Source organism: Symsagittifera roscoffensis, chromosome 3 (assembly GCF_963678635.1).
Source record: "Symsagittifera roscoffensis chromosome 3, txSymRosc1.1, whole genome shotgun sequence".
NCBI lineage: Eukaryota > Metazoa > Xenacoelomorpha > Acoela > Convolutidae > Symsagittifera > Symsagittifera roscoffensis.
In genome coordinates, this window is record NC_087064.1 from 25,348,570 (window position 1) to 25,365,659 (window position 17,090).

Genomic DNA, 17,090 nt, shown 5'->3' on the forward strand with positions numbered 1-17,090 from the left:
AACGTTTTTCCAGGTTAAGAGGCGCAAATGTTGAAATTGCTGGTTTTTTTGATGTCTCTTCCTTCTTCAGCACTCCCGTGTCAAAGAGTTCTACTTCCATTTCATCTAGTCGCTCTTGGAAGACTCTGTTCAACCAAGCTTGTCCCTCGATGGTGTCAAAGTTGATGCAGTTAGTAGTCAGTCTCGCTTGATCCATAGCTCTCAGCTCATGCTCAATATTCATAAGGATCATCCTTCCGGCATGCCGACTTGCAAGATTCCTCAGGATGTTGTTCCACCTGATTACTCCTTCATTATGTCTCCTCCCTGCCGCTGTCACAATCTTCGTGCTCGTTGGTGCAGTGCAGACGGTCAGTACCGCGCAGTTGAACTTCTGCCAGAGAGTAGTAAATAGGAACACCATCATCGGTTCCCATAGTGCCTCTTCATCATCTGAGCTTCTCGAGATGTTGTTCGTCCCTACTATGATCATCACGTGAGGGATTCTCCCTGGATCCATCAGGTCCACCATCCGAAATACTTGGGCTATCATTGCGCCTCCAAATGCCATCACCGTGGTGATACAGGAAGTCCTCAAATTTTGGAAAACTCTGACCAAGCTGTCCCCCAGTATCAGATGTGATGTCCCAAATGGCGGTTGCTGCAGGTTTACTGCTGGATTCCACGTCGCTCGATTGAATCAGGCTCTCGGATCCGTGTCCGGCCGGAACTCCTATGAAGTTATACTTCAACTGATTGTTCTTCTGTACAACAATCACTTGAGACAATTTCTTCGCCGGCATCTCCGGATATTCCTGTCTGGGATCTCAGAGCTCCTCGTTGCATCGCTAACTCCCTCTTTGGTCATCGCATCTTGGGAGAACTGTACTCTGCCCGTGTCGTCGATTGTTCCATAGGGTGCCGTCACCCCAGAATCTGGCGCATTCCTGTCGGCCCCAGTCTCTATCAGCTTCCTCATCGTCTGTTCCACGACTGGGTCACCTAAGGTATCACTCGGGTCCGGGATTGTCACTCGACCAGTTGCAGCCGGGAGTCGCGTTTCTATAGTCTGACTCATTTCTCGAGGCGTCAAGAGTTCCATCGGGGACTGCCCACGAGGAATATCCCTTGTAGTTATCAATTTTTCTATCGCTGCTTGTTTTCTCACCTCAAGCGCTCTATCTCTTCGCCCTGCTTCTTGTTGCAGTCTTCAAACAACTTCCTCCACATATCTCTATCTTCTTCTATAGTGAGCATGGTCTTGGTCATCTCGTCCAGCTCCTTTCTATTCGTCTTCAGCTCGTCTTTCATCCCATCTAGATCTTGCATGGTTTCGTTCGTTTTAACCTCCCCTTCTACTTTCGCCCTCTTTGGTGGCACAGCTACTCTCAGTTCTTCTCAGTCTCAGTCCAATTCTTCTCAGTCCAGGCTTAGGCTTGATGGGCAAGGGCATCTCACCTGGTTGGTAGGTCCTCGAACTTCCCAATCCAGGCTCGTTCGCCAAGTCACTCCCTGAGAGAGCTCCGTTTCTCCACCTCATCATTCTCATGTTTGAGCGGTCTAGCACTCCTCTTTCTCCGTATGCTGCCATCAATAGGACTTCCGTGGTGCGGTCCCCACGGTTGTCATGCCCCAAGATGTTTATCAAGGCGGTCAGCAAAATGACTACCACTAGGTCCTCCAGAGCGAAGTCTCGATCCATTAGCCGACGATAGATCGCATCTACCATCGGTCCTACATATGCCTCTGCCAGGTCCATCAATTCATCCAAGTTGAAATTGTCCATTCTTTTTCGGTATTGATTTGATTGTTGATTCAACTATTTGAACTCAAGTGAGTGATTAAATGATCAATCAGGATCTAGAAAAGAGGTCACAAATCTCACACTTGTCAACTTTGCACTAGTTTTGTATTAAAATTTATTTGGAACAGTCAGATAAAAAGATTTTGATCTTAAAATTTACTAAAATCAATCAGTTTCTAAAATTTTGGAATTCGACCTAAGATTGGACAGTACAAACTTTGGATCTATTTCTAAGATCGTCATTCAGTTGTTCGTGGTCACTAACTCCTTCTTACCCTTATGTCTTAATAACATAACACATAACATAACACATAACACATATCACAAATAACACACATTTAGTATGACGCCCCCCTGTATGCCACCTAAACTCAGCCTATACTTAAGTAATAATTCTTATGCAAGTATACTTGTATATTAGTATCAGAGAAGATTACGTGTATCGGTGAGTATAGTTCACGTGGATGCAGTCGTCCTTTGTTCGGATTGTACACTGGAAGCGAAAGCTCCTTCACATCCCTTTCCACGAGGAAGTCTCTCAATCTAGTCAAGGACAAGACTAGATTTTCTGGATCCACGTGCCGCTTCTCCGTCGCCCTCGTCACCAAGAAGCATAAGTATTTTCCCGGTATCTGTGACGCCGCTGGAGGCAAGGCTGCTACGACCCCTAATTCTGGTCTTTGCTTCCAAAGAAATTCTAAGTTTTTATATTCTCTCTTAAAATCTGCTGCTAACGCTGTCTTAAAACTCATGTCTGCTGTGATTGCTATCGCACATGTTCCATTTGTGAGTATGAAATCGCTGTTTGTTAGTATTATGCTCCTTGAATATTCATTTGGTAAGTTAAAATATGACTCAACTACCCTCCCTATATCTGGTTTCTTAGGGTTCTGCCTGTTTCTGCTTCTAAATCTCCTGTCTCTCTTGCTATTCCCAATTTTATATTAACAAATTTTCAGTGTGGGTAAGTCCTTTCCCCACATCCAAGACGAAAATATCCATCGACGTCCCCGTCAATCGCATACCGGGTATCAAGTCGAGATTAGAAGCCAGAATGAGCAGTCGCCCAGGAAGGATCCTCTGGTTCGGTTTTCTTGTATTTCATGCTTTCACGATCTACATCTTGAATCGTGACACTGGTCTCCTTAGGGTCCGACGTTTTTTCGTTCAGCCATTGCAAGACACGTAAATTCGTCAGGTCTTGTTCATATGACTGCTGTTGCTCTTAGTCGAGTTCTACTTTGAGCTTGGACCGGTCATCGACCCACTCATCGTCGTGATCATCGACCATGTCAATGTCCTGTGACACAGTTATTTCTTCTAAACCCACTACTTTTTCCCCTATCTTCTTTAGATCTATCCTGTCTACTGCAAAATTGTCTCCGTAAAGGTTATATCTTTTTCTGGGTCTTGTCCTGTCATTCTGTCGAGTCTGTATCGTCAACGGAAGATTCGGTTCCAAATTCTTGGGAACCCCCCTTTGTTCAGGGTCTTGCCAGTCCTCTTCTGCGTAGGGTAAAGTTTCATCGTCTGCTTCAATCACCTCATTTGGATCCAGGTCAAGTGGTGTACTTGTTCCTTCCTCTACGACCTCGTTTCCATCGTTCTTTTCCCTGGTGCCTTTCTCGTTGACCTCACAAGCAGGGTTCATCATTAGATAACTCCCCTCTTCCATGTCTGCAGGTATACACCAGTCTTCTGTCGAGGGATTGTGTGGCTTAATGTTTTCGTAATGAGCGGCTCGGCCAGTACTCAGTCTATAAAAGCGACCCTCTCGGTGCACTTCCGTAATCATGAAGGGTCCCCTCCACTTTTTTAGGAGCTTTTTCGTTCCTTTCGGTGGTATAACGTTCTGAAATACCCATACGTATTCCCCTACCGAATAAGTTTTTGCACCAGCTGCTTTCTTGTCAAATCTTTTCCTCTGCCTTGCCTGTGCCTGCTGAGTATTTCGTCTACATAAGTCGTTCAATTCTTGCTGACGTCTAACCACATCCCTTACGTAGACGTGTGGAGACGTTTTCTTTCCCTCATACTCTAGGTAGAAAAATGCCAAGGGCAAAGACTTCTCGTGTCCGGTTAGCATCATGTGTTGACTAACTTCGGTGGTGGAGTGTTGCGTGCTATTATAAGCTCCCATCACCTTTGGAAGGTATCTGTCCCAATCGGTCATGTACCTGGAACAATATAACCTCAGCATCGACACTAACGTTCAATTCTGCCTTTCCACTAAGCCATTCAACTGGGGATGGTATGTCGTGGAGTGAGCTTGAGCAACCTGTGAGCGTCTCATAAGCTCTTTCGTGAGTTCTCCTACGAATGCTCCGTTATCCAATTGAAATGTCATTGGACAACCATGTCTCGCTATCCACGTATTGATTAGGTGGTCGCACGTCTCTTCCACTGAGGCAGTTATGCAGGGCACGGCCTCTGCATACTTCGTGAAGTGATCTATTATCACCAAGACTTGATTATAACCACTGTCTGTCATGCATATCTTTTGGTGATCAATCTGCACCACCTCGTTGAACTCAGACGACTCGATCGATCGTAAAGGAAATCGCAATTTCCTTGGATCTTTGACCTGTTGGCATGACAGACACGCTGTTACCCGCTTCTCACATGCCTTTTTTGTTCCAGGCCACTCAAAGCGCTTCAGGATCCTCTGATATACTTTGTCGATCCCCTGATTGCTCATCTGATCATGTGACCTGAATAAGAGTTCTGTCTGATAGAGTTGCGGCATCACTATCGCGTTATACTTGTATAGGACTATGTCTTCATCTCTTCTCTTGCAAGCCACAATGCCGTCCTTGTTCAAGTATAACCTTCCCTCTTTCTGCATAAAGTACTGTCGCAGAATGCGGTAACTGTCTTCCTCGAGGTCTCCTTTGTCCGGAGAACCATTTTCGATCCACCTTTTCAGGTTGCTTGTCATGCGGTCATTTCTCTGCGCTCTTAGTAGGTCCGAGAGTCTGTATCTCGCCTTCATGACCCTCTTCATGACCCTAATTAAGTACGTCTTCATGACCCTAATTTGACTATTCAGCTCATTGGGCTGATGCGTGTCTTCTTCCATCTTAACGCACCAAAACTTTTCCAATGGCTGTGTTTCCTGTTCGAATGGCTGAAGATCAGTCCTGACTACCTCTTTTTGCGGCAACAGACTCATCGAACGTTTCGATACCGCTATTGTTCCCAGATCATCCGCTGCGTTATCAAGCACTGTTTCACTTGGTATGAGGTAGTGATCACTGTCAGGGTCTTGATATAACTCCCTGTCCAGATTCCTTGCTCGAGTCTCCATTAGCAGTGTGTGGATCGCTAGCTCTGACAGTTCCGATCCTGAGCTCGAGTTCCTGTCTGAGTAGGTGTCGATTCCTGAGTTCCGGGAGCTGTCATCCATTGAAGAGTCTACGATAGAGCACGTCCCCTCCTCCAGATCAGTTCTGTGCCTTCTTCGCATCCATCTGAACTCCCCGGACAAAACTTTATTCTCCAGGTCCTGTTTCTCATCAGGATTTTTTCATCTACATCAGACTCCCCGGACAAACTTCCTTGTCCCGGGTGTTGATCTTGAACTCGCCGGCTCTTTTCACCGTTCGTCTCACCGGACAAACAATCTTGCACCAGGTTTCGTTCAACCTTCTCACCTTCTTTATCCTGGTCCACAAAGGTAACGGTTTTCTTCTGCTTCTCATTCCCCTGTTCTTTCCGACCGTGTGAAGTACTGGTTAAAACCTCGTGGGGTATTGAGGATACTAGTTGCTGAACTATTGTCTTACAATCCCTCTCGTTTTCTTTGTGTTAACGTCTGGACGGCATGATCTTCACCTTCTCACTCGGGGTCATCTCTGGTAACTTCTCTCTCTAACAATCCAGCCAGCATCCGCATCACTTGCGGTGCGACCTGCACCGTTTTATCCAATAATGAGAGGTTGTTAGCGCAGCAACATGTCCAAGGGCACCAGGTCCTTCTTGGATTGGATCTTTATCTCGGCTGCTTTCTCTACAGGTAACTCAGGGTGTCCTGGAATTGGATGTCCAGACTTGTCCAACCATCTCGTTAAGGGAAGCGCTTCATAAGTTTCTTTGTCCAGAATCCTTTCTTTATTTCTGCCTGAATGGCTTGCTTCTGTTCCAATCTTTCATAGAACTCGGTTTTCTTGCTGAGGTTGTCAGCATTCTGGTGTTTCTCATGCATCCTGTGCTCGATTATCATGTGGTAGCCATCTAATCCTAATATCCACCTACCAATATAACTCTGATCCATCGAGTATGTCTTCAACCAGGATAACGCCCTGTTTTCCATGCGTAACTTAAAGGGAGCGCTCCCCAAGTATGCGCGGTACTTTTACACAAATGTGACTACTGCAAACATTTCTGCTTTTGGTGCACCATATTTCATCTCGGTGTCACTTAACACCTTACTGCCATATGCAATGGGACGGAGAACGGTTCTCCCATTCCATTCCTGCTCCTGATGCAGTATTCCCGAGATGGCTACTACTGATGTGTCTGTGTCGATAACATACATGCCCTTTTCAGTAGGCATGCCTAGCACTGGCGCTTCGTACAGTTACCGCTTTATGTTTTCAAAGGCCGTTTGAGCTTCATCGCTCCATTCGAAATTTTTTCCTTTGTTGCGCATCAGCTTCTGCATCGGATACACCTTGTCCGCATATCCTTTTTTGAACTCACGGTAATAGTTGGCAAACCCTAGAAAGCTCATGAGCTGTGTGTCCGTTCTAAGAGCCTTCCACGTCAACACAGCTTCTACTGCTTCCGGGTCCGGCCTCACACCATGCCTGTCCACCATTCTTCCTAAATACTTGATCGAATCCCTCAGGATCTCGCATTTCGATGGTTTGCATTTCAAGCCTGCTCTTTTCATGCATCCAAAGACTTCATCGAGCCGATCAATGTGGTCTTTCAGGGTCGGTGTTGCTATGACTACGTCATCTACGTAACACATCACGAGATTCCCGTACGTCTTTGTCAATCTGGTCAAAGCCTGAGCCATCAGTCTTTGAAAAGTGGCCGTTGCGTTGCACAAGCCGAAGGGCATCCTCTTCCACTGGTACAACCCCAATTCACACGCGAATCCGGTCTTTTCTCTATCCTTCTTCCGCAGAGGGACCTGCCAGAAGGCAGAACCCAAGTCCAATGTGGTGAAGAACTTGGCATCACTAAGTTAAGAGAGACTCTCGTCTATTCGCGGTATCGGGTACGCATCTTTTATCGTTACCGCGTTCATGTAGCGAAAATTGCAACAAAACCTATGCTGCCCCCCTTCTTTTTCGCCATAACTACCCCGCAAGCCCATAGCAATTTCAAGGGTTCTATCATGTCGTATTCGAGCACCATGTCTGTTTCCGCTCGGCAAGCTTCCGATATATGTGGCGTCATTCGTCTTGCGCCTTACCTATGGGGAACGGCGCCTTCCTCAAGTTCGATTTCGTGTTCGACGAAGTTACAGCATCCGATATACGCCTCATGTTTTGAAAATACATCCGCGTTCCGATTTAAAACCTCCCGCAGTAATTCGAAATCTCCCTCGCCTATTTTCCCTTTTAAGGGTTCTATCTCTGGCAAAACTGGTTTGTCAGATTCTAGTTCATATGACGAGGGGCGTTCCGGAGAACTCGAGCAGCTTAATAAGCCGTCGTCTGTTTCGGAGTTCAATGAAAACAATTTATGAATAGATTTTAATTCATCAATCCTTTTTAAAATTTTATCTTTATTGGCATGATAAGGACAGTCTTTCACACTATGTTTCTTCAAGTTTTGTGTCTCCTCATAGTCAATAACACACTGACACACAGTACGTTTCGAGTTACCGAGAAGCTCCGGCCTAAAATCACTGAACTTTGACTATTTGGATTCGGTACCAAACAAACCTGCTTACCATCACTTAACGAATTTAAATTTCTCATTCTAAAAATTGCTACTACTGCTTGTCCCGGCTGTAGTTTTACTTTTCTATCTAAAAAAATTGGTACCTTGTTTTCGTCTGTTATTATTCTATTAATTGGTTTCTTAACATAATTCCGATCCGGGTCCCTAATCTTTATTAGACCGTTGTTCAAGTCAATCATCACGTCGACGTTCCTGACAAAATCTCTGCCCAAGATGAAGTGGTCGGAGTCATCCAGATTCTCTACCACTAGGAAGCTCATCCAAAGATCCCGTCCTCCCATGTGGAGGACCGTTATTGGCGTTCTTCCGGCTACGTAAATCGCTCCTCGATTGGCCGCAGCCAGTCGGAGATTTGTCGGAATTAGATCTTCCCTCCTGAAGCCCATTCTTTCCCAAGTCTTTATCGGCATCACACTTACTACCGCTCCTGTGTTCAGAAGCCCTGTGACTCCAATTTTCTTTCCGTCGGTGTCGAGCAGATGTGCAGTCACATCTGCTTCGTATCCAATGTGTACTGTGTCTTGCTCCATCATGGCGTCATGGCCTATCCCGCGGACTTTGAGTTCCTCCTCACCCAAATAGATCTGCCCTATCTGGTCACCGTCTGTTGTCACATATGTCCTAGTGTAGATGCTGATTCCATCTACGTTCAGCATCACTTGATACGGTCCATAGACTTCCACGTAGCGCCCATGAAGCTTCTTTGTGCGAGGGCCACCCGTTGCTAGTAGTGCTCGCACAGCCCATGACTCAGTGCGCGGCTCCACCTGCCTCATATAATCTGCAAATGTGTCTAAATGCATCAAAGTGAACTCTGATGGTTCACTCAGATTTCTTATTACCTGGTGTCCTGCTACCGAGATTATTGACTGTATTTTGCTTCCTTGTGGTACCATACCGAACCTCTGCCCGGAGATGACATTAAGTTTCATGCTCAAACTACTTGGTGATTTTGTTTCTTTGACTTCTGTTGCCTCTAAGGTATTCAGTTTCTCTTGTAGTTTCTCATTTTCCAGTTCGAGCTTCACTTTTTGCTCGATCTCTTTCGTTACCAGTTCCTGTTGCACACTATTTAGAGCATCCCTCGGGGCTGCCCTATAACCAATCTTGAAGTCATCCGCCGCAGTCACCGGTTCCGGTTCACATGTCTCTTCTGTTACCGCTTGCATCTTCTTCGTTGCCAGCTCTTGCGGTTTTTCTTTTCTGCGCGCCTCCGTCTCACTCAACAGGCGAGCCTTGCTGGCTTTCACACCCGATAAAGCTTCCTCATGCCTTGGATGCTTGATGTCTGCTACAGCATCCCAGAATTGCGGACAATCCGATTTAAAATGACCTTCAAAGTTGCAAAAGAAACACCTCGGGCCGAATTTTGCAAATACTCCTCTCATGAAATCCTCATGGTCGACTTCTGACGCATCTTCGTCCTCGAGGAAAAGCCTATTGCTTTCATGCCCTGTTTGTAAGTTGAGCATGTTGACACATGATGGTCCGTCGAACTGCAATTTGTACAAGAGCGCCTCTTGTCCATATCGTCCCTTGGTTTATACCAGTTGTTCCCTTGGTTTGCTGGTCCGTTGTTAAAATTGCAACAATTGTTCTTGTAATATCCAGATCTCGATAGACGATTCAATTAAAGATATTCTTTTGACTTGAGCCTCACCTCCTCTGGTGTTGGCGCATTGGTTGATAGAGGTGTGTAATATGTTGCTAACATTGTTCGAAGTTCATCATTCTTCACACCGTCGATGAACTTTGAGGCTACTGCCAGGTTCATGCTCCTGTTCGACTCGTCCGGTTGGCTGCGCCTTCTTAGCATCTCCAAATTGTCTAGAAACTTGTCTATCGTCTCATCTTCTCCTTACCTCCGTTTCTCGAAGCGAATCCCAGCACCCCTGATCCAAAACGATTTAACAATATTTCAAATATCTTCTCAGCTGTGTCCCGCTGGTATTGCTTTTTGGCCATCACACAATTTAGGGCTGTCCCTTCCAAGTTACTGGTAAGCGCACTGCATTCTTGCCTTTCTGACAAGTCCTCTTCCTCAAAATGCAGTTTCATCACTTCTATCCAGGTAAAAAAATAGCCATCAGATTCGTCTCTGTAGCATCTTGGTTTCTCAAAGACTATTCTGGACTTTTCACTACGTTCATTGGTTCTAGATAACCTAGTAAGGAATGTCTCCAAAGACCTGTTTAGGGGTTCAAAGGCTGTGGCCATTGCTGTAGCATCTCTTGAATGCCCCGCCTGAGTATCATCGCCCCCTGATAAGGGTTCTGTATTTGGTACATCCCTTCTATCCGATTCACATGGATTGTTTTTTCCTTGGCTCACATGACTCATCCCTGGGCTTGCATGACTCTGTTCCTGGAATCATCTCTCCCAGTCGCTTGTGTGCCTTGCGTCGGTCGTTAATTTGAAGTCTGTCTATTGCCAGGTGAACTTCCTCTGAAGTTTGAGCCCCATGTTCTATTATCCCCTGTTGTATAGCCTGCTGAACTGCCTCTACCTATAGTGGATCCATACCTTCTTCTCCTGTTCTGTTGGTCATTGAAGTTCACCCTCAGCTCCGTGCTGGGACCTCCCGAGTTCGGTTCCATTTCTCTTGGTCCACTCTTGCTGCCTAGTAGCCCGTCCAACCTGTCCATGATAGCCTGAGTTCGCCTCTCCATCATCGCATATATCTTTGTGTCAAGAGTCCCAAGAGACTGCTCTTGCTGAATTCTCATATTCTCTATGTCGTCTCTTAATCGTAATTCTCTCTGTTCCGCTTCTCTTGTCATTCGCGACAAGTTCTTCGCTATGTATTCATCCATTCTTTTCTTCAAGCGTTTTTCGCTTCTACCAACTTCTTATCTATTGCGGTTTTTTTCTTCCCCCATACTTTCTCTTTCAACGTGGACTGCTCTCTCTAGTTCACTCATTCTTATGGACATCTGTTCATTTTGTGCCTATTATGTTGTTCAAGGCTTCTTCAATTGACGCTCCGTTATCCACTAGTGGCGTCACAAGTGGCGGTGCCACCCTGTCGACCCCAGGTAGCTTGGTGCGGGTCGAGATTCGGGCTTTGATTCTCTGCCTCGACGTGTTTTCATTATCTACCCCTGGATCCGCCTGTGCGTTGCTTAGCCCTGTGTTTCTATTATCCCCAGTTCACATTTCCGAAATCGTCATACTTACAACGTCTCTTGACTGGCCTGATGTGTTTGTGGTTTTGCTTATTGTCCTCACTACACCAAATTGGTCCATGGTACCAGTCCCTCTGTCGGTGTATGCTTCATTCTCCTGAGTCGAACTATTGACGCTGACTTGAGATCCAAAGTCAGCTTGCTCTTCATCATCTTCTTCTTCTTCCTGAGATTCACCTTCATCGCATGTACCCACTCCCATGGTGAATGGAAAGATGTTTCAAAAAGTGTTCTTCACTCTTTCTGAAAACGATGAGGACGTTGCCGGTTTCTCTGTCACACCTGTCATCATGGTGTTGTCTGTGGGAGATCTTCTAGTTGCCACAATTTCAGTAGAGATGTCGGACAGTTCCGACATCTCCTCTCGGTCCAGTGTTCCGGTGGAAGTGGCAAAATCTTGGCCTTGCTCTACCGAGGTAGATTTACTCGCCAGCCTTCTGTTTCTTCTCCCCTCCGGTCCATGTGTTTTCTGGTTCTCATCCATGGCCTGGTCCGGATGGACCTCCACTTTTAGCATTGCTTTTCGCTCATTGTCTTCCCATTGTCGGTCCGGGTTCGTGTGATCTTTTCCACAAAAGGGTCGGTCATTGCTCTTCTCTGTTTCTCAGGTATGAATTTCCTGGAGCTATCACCTAGCTTAGGTATCCTTGACTTGTCTAGACTCATATTCAATTTACCACTTCTTTTTGCCTATACACTCAATTCGATTGCTAGTGTCCTTTTATTCTGACTACTGATAATGATAACACAACACAATAAATTCCAAAAGTTTCAATTAAAAAGTGACCACGAATTCTTGTATGTTATCACAGTACAGCGTGTATGCAATTTATTCACAATAATTGATTATTAGTTGTAAGATGTGAAGTTAGCTCAATATGATGATATCAGTCTATTTAAAAGATAGTGTCCTCACTACCCAATCAAGCACAAACATTATTGAATTAAAACCAAAATTATTAAATTAAGAAGATTTCTATAAAACTTAAGTGTTTTGTACTTTTAGTTGGTCGCAATACAATAGTCGAGTTAGTTTTTACAGAAAGAGCTTTCCCTGCTTGGTGCTGCACCAAACAGACAAAACTTGAAGGCAGTAAATTTCTCAAGTGGGCGTCTATTGCACCCACCGAGTCCTGTGTTACCTATCTGCCTTCGGACTGCCCGAGCTAGACCTACTAAAATCCTCAGGGCAATCACTTTTCTCAAAAACGTTTTGAGTTTCAGTCCACACTAATGAGTTACACACTCTTGATCATATTAGATTTAGTGTCGCGAATGTCCGAGTTTAGACCTGCTTTGTTTTGATTCTGTTTTTTACAAAATGCAAGTTACAGTGCAGTCACTGGTTCCCAGCCTATCTCTTAATAACCTAATACCTTTAACTACTTTTTATTCTGTTGTCTTCTTAAGTTTTGACAAAATAATACCCCTCCGGATTGACAAAAATTGGACCCCTCCGGATTGGCAAAATTGCGACCCCTCCAAATTGGCAAAACTGGACCCCTTCGGATTGGTAAAATTGCGACCCCTCCGGATTGGGACCCCTCCTGTTTTGTAAAAATTTAGACCCCTCCGGATTGGGACCCCTCCGGGTTTGTAAAGATAGCTTTTCAGAGGCTTTCTAAATTTCCAACCTATACCCTTCCGGATATGTTCTCCGATGCTATTATGATGTTTGAATCAGCTAGGAGGGGTGTGTCAACCTTCCCTAGACCCTTCCGGATTGAAGTTAAGCCTCTTATTCGACGATTCATCCTAAAGAATAGTACCAAAGGTAGAGACGGTGAAATCGGGTTTACCTATTATACTAGCACAGTTACAATGTAACTCACTAATTTAGCGCTTTTTTCCGTTTCAAAAAATATCGATATCTCAAAGATCGCGATTTGGGGGGTATCAAAATATTGCTATTTTGACCCTAAAACCCGATCCGCTTGCTAGGTTTTTCACTGAAAAACGATATAGGAGTATTAATATAGGCTGTATAAGTAATAATACTAGTAATACTATGACCCTACGGGTTTGTTCAATATCCGAATTAGGGTGCTTAACTCGGAAATTTGCAGTTCGTTGAAGGGTCACTACAGTGCAGCACTGTCGAGCCACCCACAGATTACTACCTTTTTTTTGTACCAAAAGGGATACAAAACTTGTTAACGATGCCCAACAGTCGACTGTTGTTGTCGTTGAGCCCCCTCTTGTCACTCCTTGTACTGCTTGCCGGATCAGTCTTCTTCACTAATCCCGAGATCCTTCCGGATTGAGCGCGAATCAGCAGACCCTTCCGGATTGAGCGCAAATTAGCATTAACGTGCTTAAATACTCATATAACCCTATAGTACACGCTTCACAAACAGGCCACAAAAATGATCGTAACGATCCTGATTGATATAAATGCCTGTAACAACAATATATCTATCAACAACAAACGGGAGGGTCGGATCACATCTTGTCTGGGGGATGATTTCTACTGATTTTTTACTGTTTTCTTACTGTTTTTTGTTTTTTTTTTTTGTTTTTTTTTTGTATTTTGTTTTTCTTTGGTACAATACTACTTTTTGTTTGGTTTTTTATATATCTTAAAGTATTTTTGGTCACAAACCTCTCAGGGAACGAGGGGACGGCCGATCACCCCACCCTACCTGGAACGTGAATTTTTGGTCTTAACTAGGTTAAAAAGCTATTCTTGGGAATCCGGAAGGCTTCCACATTCCGAACTACCCTTGCATCCCGGCGGTTAGGGCCTATTAAGGGCGTTATTATGAGCATCGGCTCGGCGCGGAGTGCTCTTTAAGGGTTCTGCCGGTCATGATGTTAAAAAAAATACCACACAGGAGCGCCATAAAAACATCTATGTAACATTCGCCCGGAAGTACATATCGACTTAAAATAAAGCTAGGTTGTTTTTTTTTTTACTGTTTTTTGTTTTCTTTTTTCGGTTATTTTTTTATGTATTTTGTTTTTCTTTGGTACTATACTACTTTTTGTTTGGTTTTTTATATATCTTAAAGTATTTTTGGTCACAAACCTCTCGGGGAACGAGGGGACGGCCGATCACCCCACCCTTCCTGGAACGTGAATTTTTGGTCTCAACTAGGTTAAAAAGCTATTCTTGGGAATCCGGAAGGCTTCCGCGTTCCGAACCACCCTTCCATCCCGGCGGTTAGGGCCTATTAAGGGCGTTATTATGAGCATCGGCTCGGCGCGGAGTGCTCATTAAGGGTTCTGCCGGTCATGATATTAAAAAAGAATACCGCCCAGGAGCGCCATAAAAACATCTATGTAACATTCGCCCGGAAGTACATATCGACGGAAAATAAAACTAGGTTGTAAAACGACTGGCCAGCGTCTAAACAAAGCTCTACATGCTTTTCACCGTCTCTACCAAAGCCAGTTCTTTTGGTGGTCTTTCTAACATCGGGTCGACAAAAATGTTACTGCTTTCGGCTTCGGTCAAAACAGTCAAAATAACTTGTTAACATGCAAAACTAGTGAGCTCAAGGCTGGGTCTCAGTATCCCCAGACCACGAGGTCACTACTAAAAACAGGGCTACTACGATTCGTTATATTACTATTGTACACCCTAAAATAACACCCTTATCTCCTCTCCGGAAGGCTGGTTTCTACCCTTCACCGTTGTTGTGAATGGCCTTGCAACGATTGTAGCCACACAATCGTTGCAGCTCGGAGCGGTCTCTGCTAATACTCTGTCGTATTTTAATTTTTCTCTCTTCGCAACGTATCTCGTTGTTCTGTTTTTATTTTGGATTTCTTCAAAAATGGCCGTTTTTGACGTTTCTCAGAAGTGTGACATCACAATTCGAATTTTTAAAATTTTAGAAATTACGAAAACTTCAGCCTTCACGATTTTTCCAATCGTCTGAATAACACTGCTAATCCTCCAAAACTGCTAATTCGGAAGGTTAGCTGCTAGCCCTTCATAACCGTCTTTTTATCAATTCTGGTCGAATGTCACATCTGGGTATACTGAGACCCAGCCAGCTATGAGCTCACTAACTTGGCATATAACTAAATTATTTTGCGCGGTATCGCCAATAACCTTTATTAGTAATGAACTTGTTGACCCAATTTTAATGGAACACACTGTGCCAGTCGGTCATATTTCGAAGTTTGACCTTGAGAAAACGTTTAGTCTTGATTTTGGGGTGAAATGCAATTTTTTAAAAATATAGAATTGAGCATGTCATGCTCAAGCTTCTCGCGACAACTTAAAATACCAAGATAAGACAACTGCAAAAACAAGATCAGAAGATTCGAACTACAATCGCGGCAAAGTAGTCAAAAAATAGCAGTGGAAAATTGCTATTCGCAATTTCTAAAACATTAGTCGAACAAGAGTAGAGCTGTCTTATTCTTGGCAGAAGACGGAAAGTGATCGCGAGTGGAGGAGAAATAATTTAGAGTGGACCAGGGTGAACATTTGGTGAAAAGGTGGACAGCTGAAGCTGCCCAATGGTCCAGACCAAAAACTTGTTTCTTGAGTTAAAACTTGCTTATTTCAAAATTCTCGAGTTCAACTTAATTACCCAATCAATTCTAGAGTTGCTTTATAATTTGGTTACTCGATTCTAGAGGTGTTGTCGGTATGTGAGTACCTAATTTATTTTTCTTGAGTGTGTTTTATTTTGTTATGTTGAGTTAGGGAGAGATTTTAAGTTGATCCATCTGAAAAGGATCAAAGGTCCACTGTCTAATGAAAAGTAACTATCCATAAGGTTTCGACACTGTTTTTAATGGCGTTTGCGTATTTTGGGTATTTCGAGACCTGAGTATGGGGGTGTTCATATTTTCTAGAATGGAGGGAGGGGGGTAGTTTTGTAGTGGCCTTTAAGCTGTAAGGCGGGTTTTAGTCTCATGTCGCAAATGAACCGAATTGGCTCCGACCACTTGAGATAGAAAAACGCAATAGATAGTGTCCCTGACTCTTGAGCCAATATTTATTCGGCCTATTTTTCTTTAGTCTCATATGTGACTTAAGTAGGCGACTGTTACATAGCGTTTTTGTGGCGCTCCTGGGTGCTTTTACGACATCAAGACTACGGGATCCAACCCACTTGACACAGCTCCGGGCTACATGCCGATCCTAGAGTACCTGTGGTCTGGTTCAATGAGAACGTGTTCACCTTCTGGTTGTACCGTGACAGCTTTTTAAGAAAACTCGAGAAAAATTCCCGGTGCGCTTTCCGAAACGAGGCCTAGCTAACCGAGTATTGGTGGCCACTGGCGGGACAAAAAACGAGTAAAAGAGAAAAAGCGAAAAAGGACCAAAAAATGATATAAGCACAACAAAAAAGACAGTGCTTTTGACTTCCAGATTAGGTAGCTCAAACCTTTATATTAAATAAAATAGTATACCCATTCTTATTTCCAACAAAAAGGGTCGTCTCGATCAAATTAGCAACGTTGTACAGGTGCCCAAGTGTGGAGCCCAAGTGTGTTATAATTAAAAACATTAGCGGAAGAGCAGTCCGAGTTGTAACGATTGTGCAGCTCCAACCGTTATGGAGCAACTCCCGAGATGAGAAGGGCTGCTGGGAGGATTTTGCTGCCCTTCCTGGTCGTCGAGAAGACATCTCTTCGGCTGGAATCAAGAATCCGGAAGGCTTTCGGCAACAGACTAAATGATTGATTTTAACAACTTTCAGCTTCCTGGTATGTCCTAAATTGAATTAAATAACATCAAGTTCATTTATAGATGATGAGAAGCCAGGAGTCGAGGGAAAGGGTTGATCCATCTCTGATGGATATAATGATTTTTATCTGTTGAATAAAAATAATAGTAATATGATAAGTAAACAGTAGCCCTGTTTTTAGGAGTGACCTCGTGGTCTGGGTAAACTGAGACCCAGCCAGCTGTGAGCTCACTAATTTGGCATATAACTAAATTAATTTGCGCGGTTTTGCCAATAGCCTTTATTAGTAATGAATTTGTTGACCCAATTTTAAGGAACCACACTGTGCCAGTCGGTCATATTTCGAAGATTGACCTTGAGAAAACGTTTAGTCTTGATTTTGGGGTGAAATGCAATTTTAAAAAAATTCGAATTGAGCATGTCATGCTCAAGTTTCTCGCGACAACTGAAAATACCAAAAAAAAAATAAGATCAGAAGATTCGAACTACAATCGCGGCAAAGTAGTCAAAAAATAGCAGTGGGAAATTGCTATTCGCAATTTCTAATAC